The following is an 8,836-nucleotide window of genomic DNA, read 5'->3' as shown; positions in this document are numbered from 1 at the left end:
GAATCATTTTCACAAATACAATTATATTGAATTCAGAAAATTTCACTATGGAATATTTACTTTATCTATCATAATTTCAATTTAGTATGTCATCATTTAAATGTTTCATGTCATAATTATGACGCATAGCTTTTTAAGTCATAATTTCGACTTTTTGTCATAATTATTACTTAATTCAGAATTACAATTTTTGTCAATTACGCCTTTTTAATGTAATACTTAAAACGGTTTTAAGTCATAATTTGGTTGTTGACTATAGTAGTGTTGCACCTGCATGTCCACTAACTCGCTTGTGAGAGTCAGAGTGTGTAAAGTAAACTCTCATTAGTGTTAGTAGAGTATTAGTGGACTGGTAGGGTTAGAATAAGTTGAGATATAGTTGAGTTACTTATAGTCGGTAGAATATCTGTTGGGGAGCATCGCAATGAAGAGTTAGCAGATATTAAGCACAGTCTATTTTTTCAGATGTTTAACATACCATTTTTCAAACGAGTGAATCTGCATGAGAGGCCTTCAGAAGTCATAACTTCAGGGGTAGGTCAGTAGGCGAAAACACTACATGTGTATTACAGTTTTTAAAGTTAGAATAAAAGACCTGTTGTGTTCTGACACAAGGCCATAAACTTGTTCTTTTTGCTTATTTCTACAAATATCAGCCTGATAAATATGGACTTAATACACAATAATAAACAAGATCATTTTTAAGAAAAAAAGAAAAAACAGTGTTTTAAAATACAACTAAACCATGATAATGTTTAGTTTAGATGTTGATGACTAAGTTTCAGGCATGGTGCAACCACGCAATGTTAGATTTCTCTCAAAACTGACTTTTTAAAAAACCTTTCTGTGGCGAGCAGGACGAGGCTGAGGGCCGTGAGAGAGCGGCATGAGGCCGGTGGCGTGATTACTCTGATGAGCGACACCTGCGAGACGCACCGGTCTCGAATCTCTCACGGAGGAGCGGAAGCATAAAGGAGGAGCGACGACAGTGAAGAGCGAGAGAGGACAGGCCTGAATTTTATTTGATGTGTTGTTTCTGTTTTGTGTTGCCAGCAGTCGTCCGTGAGGGGCTGCTGGCTTTTACTAGTGATGGCCAGATCGAGGCCTCGTGAAGCAATGAAACAGTTGAACCAAATGTGCCATATTGTTTCGAGGCTTCGAATCAATCTGACACCCGTCTCAACGGTGACACCTAGTGGTCACTTGCAGGTGTTGATCTGAAACAACCTTGACGAGCCATTAAAAAAATGTGTTATTTTTTATTATTGTATTTTTCTAATATGTGAAGCTTGTAACCTATAGGCTCCTCACTGTGCATAATGTTATTTTGGTCATGAAAAATGAATATTAATAAAATAAATCAAGCCACAATGTCTCACTTTTTTAGAGATTTTTATTCAAAAATATTAATTTCTCTGCTGTGGAAGGACTTAGCCTACTTCTTTTTTTACAGATAATTTCTCCAGCCTTTGAAAAAATCCTCTCACAAGGGACACTTGTTGCTGGCATACAAAGATATTTTTTAGCAAGGACATACAAATGAGGAAAGATTACTGCTCTCTCTTTCCAGTAAGTTAGTGGATCATGAGTTCTGGGCAAATACGCATCGTTGATGTATTTTTTCACTTCCACTGTGGCATCAGCTGCAGTATATTGGGTACTCATATGTAGACCTATAAAATGTATATTCACACAATATTATATTATATTATATTATATTATATTCACATTGAAGCTATTTTTAACATGATTGGCAGTTGTGATTGGGACATTAGGTTGTAGGGCATTGGGCTATGGACTTTATAAACAGTGTCCCAAAAGGTTGTAATTATATTTCAATTATAATTATATTTCAAACAATGCATACCTTGCTTAGATGGCCCAGCAGTGTCAGTAGCAGGCCTAGGTACAGGGGGAATGCCATCCTCTGCACCTGCAAAATGGCAGGATGAGTGCTCCTCAAATGGTGCATCATGGATGATGTATTGTTGCAGTAGGCTAGCTGCCGATCACTATACACACATCTCACTTTATTTGGGGTTTCTAAATGGAAATGCTCCCACACCACAGATGTACGGCATCTCTTCTGGGGAGCCTCCATTTTATCTATCTATCCAAATCTATCTATCTATCTATATGAATCTATCTATATCTAGATATGTATCTATAATCTATGTATCTATATATGTATCTATCTAAAACATATGTATTTATATATGTATCTATAATCTATCTATATATGTATCTATCTATATGTATCTGTAATCTATCTATATATGTATCTATCTATTAATCTAGCTGTCTATATATATTTATATCTATGTATCTATTAATGTGTCACTATATGTATACTCTGTCTGTCTCTAGCCTATCAGTCAATGTGTTGTGTAAATTTAAATGTAAGCCTAAATTGCCTATAACTACCCAGCAAGCAATTTTGCGTCTAATAGACGTCTAATAGCCGTCTAAACACAGCCCAGACGTCTAGGCTAAATCGAGGCTAATTTTGGGCTGTCAGTGAAAATCTAATAGACGTCTAAACATAGCCCAAGAATAGACAGCTATTGAATGACTACATATATACGTCTAATAGACGTCTAACCATAGCCCAAGAATAGACAATCAGACAGCTATTGAACGACTATATTTATACGTCCAATAGACGTCTAACCATAGCCCAAGAATAGACAGCTATTGAACGACTATATTTATACGTCCAATAGACGTCTAACCATAGCCCAAGAATAGACAGCTATTGAACGACTATATTTATACGTCCAATAGACGTCTAACCATAGCCCAAGAATAGACTAGTCATCAATTAGACCACTATTAAACGACTACATATATACGTCTAATAGACAGGCAATATGGGTCTAGGCTAAAACAAGGCTTATTTTGGGCTGTCAGTGAAAATCTAATAGACGTCTAACCATAGCCCAAGAATAGACTAGTCATCAATTACACTACATATACATGTAATAGACAACAAAATGAGGCATAAGGATTCTTTTCACTCAAATATGACAGGTTCTCATAAATGAAAATCCATCCAAACTAATTGAATATAAAGGGATTTATTTTGAACAATTATATAGACAACATTCAAACATAAAAATGAACAAATAAAACATTTGAAAAATATGTAAAACAAATTAAGATATTAAAATTTTTAATTAACAACTGTTTATTTAGATCCATAACCCCCACCCCGTGCCCTCCCTGGAGCTTGTTTGAAATGATTTGAAATAACGTTTTTTATTTCACATTCCGTAGCTGATGGACAGCTGGTCATCACTGCGTCTGCCAAATAAGAAAAAGGAAAGAATTATTGCTCAAGAAAAGCATTGTTGACAGTCATTTAACTAATTACAGTCAATCACTTTTGCTAGGATGCACACTAGAGCTGGCCAATATAGAGTTAACAGAATATAGATTGAGACTATATAATTTATATCAATATAGACAATAATTTATATCAATATTATAAATTAATTAATATCAATAATTGAACATTTTTGCTCGCGTAATGGTGATGCAATACGGGGTGTAACGATACGCGTATTGAACAATTCTGTACAAGGCATATATATATATATATATATATATATATATATATATATATATATATATATATATATACATATATAGGCTATATACACACACACATACATATACATATATATCTGAAATTTTCTTCTCGAATGTTCATTTTTATCAAGCTCATATATGCAAGTTCAGTAATTTCACTTAAATGGCAATGAAAATTACCTATTAATTGTCATTTAGTCTAAGTGAAATTACTGAACTTACATATATGAGCTTGATAAAAATGAACATTCGAGAAGAAAATTTCAGATGGCACTTAGAGGCTTTTGCATCTGAACTCTTCATATACATATACAGTGATGGGAATAACGGCGTTATAAATAAACGGCGTTATTTTTTTCAATAATGAGTAATCAAACTAATTATTGCTTCCTCCATTAAAAACGGCGTTCCCGTTACTGTCATTAAAAATGTGGCGTTACTATAATTGAGCTCACTGAAGCGTTTTTCAGAGCAGTCTGTGTGAGAAAATGAACAGTATTTATATCGTTTTTACCTCTTGTACACAGCCACGTCCAAGTGATATGAGGGCTCGCGTGCTTCCAGGTGTGTGATGCGTCCGCGTTCTGGCTTAATTCGCGCAAGCGCCGCACTTAGACTAAGCCAGAACGCGCACACACCGAAGCACGCGCGCCCTCAGATCACTTAGACGTGGCTGTGTATAAGAGGTAAAAACAATACAAATACTGTTCGTTTTCTGACACAAACCGCTCGTTTCGTGTCTTAGGCCATCAGTGTGTACTTATGGTGGGGAATTGTTTAATTTGGACTTCTCTGTGCATGCTCTTTCAGGTGGTGACCATATAGACCTGCATTATATGACTGACAGACAAGAACAGTTTGACCTAAAAATATAAAAATTGAAACTACTGAAACAAAGACACCTACATCTTGGATGCCCATAAGGTGAGCTAAAACATATCAAAATTTAATTTCAAAGTGAACTATCACTATAAATCATTCTTTATCACTTACTCATATAACTCTAATAAACATAAAAAGATACTTATAGGCGTAGTTCATTTAAAAAAAAAAAAAAAAAATGTAATCATTTACTCACTTTCACTTGGTTCCAAACCTGTATATGTCTTTCTTCTGTTGAACACACACAAAAAAATATATTTTGATGAATGTTGGTAACAAGACATTTAATGGTAGTCATTGACAAGTACTTTGTTGACTGATTGCAGGATAATTTGCAATAAACAGTGTCTAAATCAAATAAAGTGGATTACATCACTCCAGTTCTGAGGTTTTTACACTGGCTATCTGTCTGTCAAAAAAATTAATATATAAAAAAAACTACAGTTGGTTATTAAAGTAACATTTTAAGACCAAAGTAAATTTCTAATCTTCTGATGCACTGAACCATCCAGAGCAGACCTCTCAGGACATCTGGGACAGTAGCCAGCTACTTTTATATCTCCAAAGTCAAAACAAAACATGGAGAAGCAGCATTCAGATTTATATCTGAAACAAATTCACTGAAAACTGAATGTATGCTGCATATTTTAATTATTTACAAACAAGACTTTATGTTTTTTTTCTTTTCGTGTTGCACTATGCTGCTGTTAAATTTTATATAAAGTACTTACAAAATTTGCTTTAAATCAACTGTAATTTAAAAACCAAAATATACTGGTATCTTATTAATAATAAAAAAATAGTAATGATAAGTTTCATAGTTTCATGCTTACCACATTCATTGAATTTAGATACATTTGCAATAACACATGTGGTAACGTTAACTTTTTGGAGAAAAATAGTACTCTGCAATGTTAATGTTAAAATGTCACGGTTCCTACACATTATAACAACTAACTAATTTAAACAATGAACATATCAAAAATAACACGCATACTTACAAGATCGAAGTATAAATGTTCAGATTTTCACTCAGACCGTTGCTCTCCGACAGCTGCCTCGTGTAAAATAAAATGGCGGAAATGTTTTCGCGAAATTTGGCTAAAGTGATCTAGTCGCGCAATGCCAGTAGTCCCAGTAGACATGTCTCAGTAGTGTTTCGATTGTGCCATCTAGCGGTTGGGAAATGCAATTGCATTTGATTTGATTTTTTTATCGTAGATTGTGTATGAATGTTTGACATAAAACATATTAAGCTGTGTGAGCGAAAACATTTAAAAGACTAATATTCTTATACTAGATCGCTGGTCTGAATCTGGGCTATAGCCAAGCCGTACGTAGACCAGATTGCTTTGATTTCGCCAGGTGGGCTAAAGCAGACCGCATATAGCCGTCCAATTCGGAGCTAAATCGTGACTACAGATCGACCATGTCGTGAAATGACATATTGAACCTTGTAGATATCATACCAATGCGAACATGATGGAATATCAACCATTTCATGCACTGCCTGGCAAAAAACTACAATCAGTTTTGACTAAAAGTGGGCTACAATAGCCTGTCTGAATACGAGCTAAATCGTGGCTATACGCACAGCCTATAACATGTAGCCTAAAATAAAGTAAGCCAAACAACTTGTAATCACGGTAGACTTTGCTTACATGATGGAATATCATACATCTCACAAGTTATTTTGGAAAAAAATACATTTATCCAGATTAAATGTTATTTGGGCTAAAAGTGGGTTACGCATAGCCGGGTCTGAATACGAGCTAAATCGTGGCTACGCACAGCCTATAACATGTAGCCTAAAATAAAGTAAGCCAAACAACTTGTAATCACGGTAGACTTTGCTTACATGATGGAATATCATACATCTCACAAGTTATTTTGGAAAAAAATACATTTATCCAGATTAAATGTTATTTGGGCTAAAAGTGGGTTACACATAGCCGGACTATATCGGGTCTATATTTAACCCAGACGTTGAAAAGACGGCTATTGCTTGCTGGGTAATTAAATCGCACTGTCACTATATCACCAAAAATCCGCTATCTCAAAATCAAACTCCTCTCACAAAAACCCACGAGGTCAAAATGCGTTTATTTCACTTTTATACAGATGTGCGATTGTGTGGTCTGTTCCCGACCGTTCCAATCAAACACTGATTCGGCGGACCACACCTGATGAAACACTTAAACACTTCGAGGCTTTCGTTTGGTCATAGTCACGTGACATGGGTGTTTCGAATCACGCTTCGGATCAGTGTTTCGACACATCTGCGCTTCGGGATTATGGCGGGTACTCCGTGCCAAAATCAAACATCCGAACGACCGACCGACCGATCGAACGTCTATCCGAACGTCTATCCGAACGTCTTGAACTTTCAAACGGGTGACCCACGTGACGACCTGACGTGACGTCAGCGTCTTCGAATTTGCAGCTTTTTAACCATACAAGTATACAAGCTGATGTGTAAAGGCTATAAATGGACATGATAGGCAATACATATAAATATTGTACCCCAAAAACAACTTTCCTGAATTCTGTGCTTGTGCGGCTATGTGTTTTACTTTCAAAGAGCAGAAATACTGCCTATAAGCTACAGACATTCAATAGTCTTGACCATATAATCATTTTAACTAGTTTTTATTGTTAATTTTATTGCCCAATGTCTCTGCTGTGTCCTGATGGCATCTGTCACAGTTGCTAGGCGACAGGAGCGGTGGGCGGGAACAGCCGGTGATGTAAACAGGAAATCCTCCGTATGATAGAGCGTCTCCTTTTACAACATTCACTTTGGCCCTGTCCCAAATCGCGCACTTCATGTGGACTTTCGGTCTCGTGGACTTGAATTGCGCGTGCTCGCCGAGTCTACGAGTCCGTAGACCGTCCCATTCAGCATTTTAACGCTCTGAAGTGTGCTCAGCAGCGCCCCCTTTGTACCCTTGAAGCGGTCTTCCGCGAAGCCCGCATAGAAGCAGGCTCCACGCACTTTAACTACCCAGGAATCCTTGCGAAAGGCCAATCAGACAACGGATGGGAGGAGATTTCGCTCACGGATAATTGTTGACATTTGAGAAGAAAATATTACGGTTTTTATTACCTAGATGTATATTTTACTAGTTGTTACCTGCAGTTTATACAAACATTATGGTCATCGAGCAGTGGTTGATGTCTCAAACATAATAATAGTGTGTTGAATAATACGATCATATTATAATTCATTAAATAAATAGAACCGAATGTCGGGGCTTTACTGAGTCATATGTAAACATATTATGAATATTGAAACCTGTAAATTCATCTGAAACTCATGCACATTTTCATTATGTGTTAAAATTGTAATCTTAGTTCAAATGGAACATTATGTATTATTATGTAGCTAGCTACAACTGTATACATCTTTTAAATAAGCATGATGTATCTATTGTCTAATGCCCAGGTGGCATGCACAATATAAAAATATAGAACTGTAAAATTAGGCTGTGTAGTGGACATGGAGATAAGACGTCGGAGCGCAAAAATGTGATTTCTCCTGTCCAACAACAACCAGACTGTTATTTCCGGCGTGACGATCGAGTCTGTCCCAAAAATACCTCTCAATGCGCCCTCGTGGACTCGCGCCAAGGGCCCTATAGGTCTGCACTACATTACGTCACCAAAGTGTGGACTCTGAGGAAGTCCACAAGTCCGGAGTGTGCCATTTGGGACAGGGCCTTTGACCTTCATGAACTTCGAAGGAATTAGCTCTGAATTGGGACACAGTTAGTGTAACTTTCCTGTTGCTTCAGTGAAACTAACAGATGAATAAGACTGAAGGAAATTTAATGAAATATGACTAGAACAATAACACTCTGTTTCTCCTGTTTCACGTCAGAGATGGAAATATTGTCCAGCCTGAACATCTAAATGTGGACATAAACAAATGAATGATGAGGATGTGTTTACATGCAGATGTGTTCATGTTTTATAAACAAATAAAGAAACAGTAAACAGCAGGGGTATGAAATGAAACAAAATAATAATTTTCACAAAGACATGAATTCTAAAAAAGTCTAACAAGGTTTTAATGTCCGCATTCCAGCCAATCACAATCAAGTATTTAGACGGAGGAAATAAAGACATGTTTATTCTGAAACAGCAGCAGCAGAAGATGATGATATTATTTCAGTGAGATAATGAGAGTCCAACAACCTTTAGGCAGCGACAGAAACGTAGGACGTGTGTGTGGCTTTATTCTGTGTGTTCATCTCCGCCAGACTCATAATTCATCACGTCTTCATTATATTGTCATTTTCTGCTCGACTGTCACTTTGCAACAACACAACCTTGTTTCTGTAGCGACTTTCAGAATGTTTCC

The 8,836-nt window shown here is 36.4% G+C and overlaps 1 long non-coding RNA gene across 1 annotated transcript; it reads right to left on the bottom strand.

The window, feature by feature from the left end:
• Positions 1–3,231: 3,231 nt before the first annotated feature.
• LOC307155433 lies at positions 3,232–5,529 on the bottom strand. The gene is made up of 3 exons (XR_013820511.1): positions 5,475–5,529; positions 4,670–4,704; positions 3,232–3,303 (listed from the first exon to the last, which is right to left on the bottom strand). It is a non-coding gene; the product is annotated as an uncharacterized lncRNA (long non-coding RNA).
• Positions 5,530–8,836: the final 3,307 nt, after the last annotated feature.

The sequence above is a fragment of the Squalius cephalus genome (assembly GCF_949319135.1).
Source record: "Squalius cephalus genome assembly, chromosome: 3".
NCBI classification, from domain to species: Eukaryota; Metazoa; Chordata; class Actinopteri; order Cypriniformes; family Leuciscidae; genus Squalius; species Squalius cephalus.
This window is presented reverse-complemented; position numbering and strand designations above follow the sequence as displayed.